The following is a 485-nucleotide window of genomic DNA, read 5'->3' as shown; positions in this document are numbered from 1 at the left end:
GAAACCCTTTCGCGATGAGTCGTGCCTTATAGGTATGCACGATGCCATCCATGTCGGTTTTCTTCTTGAAAACCCACTTGCATCCAATGGTCTTAATACCATCTAATGAATCGACTAAAGTCCACACTTTGTTGTTGTACATGGATTGCATCTCAGACTCAATGGCCTGGTGCCATTTCTCGGAATCGGAACTCGCCACAGCCTCTGAATACGACGTAGGCTCGTCATGTTCTAACAACATGAGTTCTTCGTTTCTAGTCACAAGAAAACCATATCTTATAGGCTCTTGGCGAATTCTACCAGATCTCCGAGGTTCACTAGGAGGTGTTGTCTCAACAACTTGTGATACAGGTTGAACTGTTTCGACCTGTTCACTCGGTTCTTCGACTATTTGTGGTTCTCAAACTTCTTCGAGATCTATTCTACTCCCACTAACTCTCTTGGAGACAAACTCTCTCTCCAAGAAAGATCCATTCTGAGCAACA

Source organism: Tarenaya hassleriana, unplaced genomic scaffold, assembly GCF_000463585.1.
Source record: "Tarenaya hassleriana unplaced genomic scaffold, ASM46358v1 Cleome22, whole genome shotgun sequence".
NCBI classification, from domain to species: Eukaryota; Viridiplantae; Streptophyta; class Magnoliopsida; order Brassicales; family Cleomaceae; genus Tarenaya; species Tarenaya hassleriana.
This window is presented reverse-complemented; position numbering follows the sequence as displayed.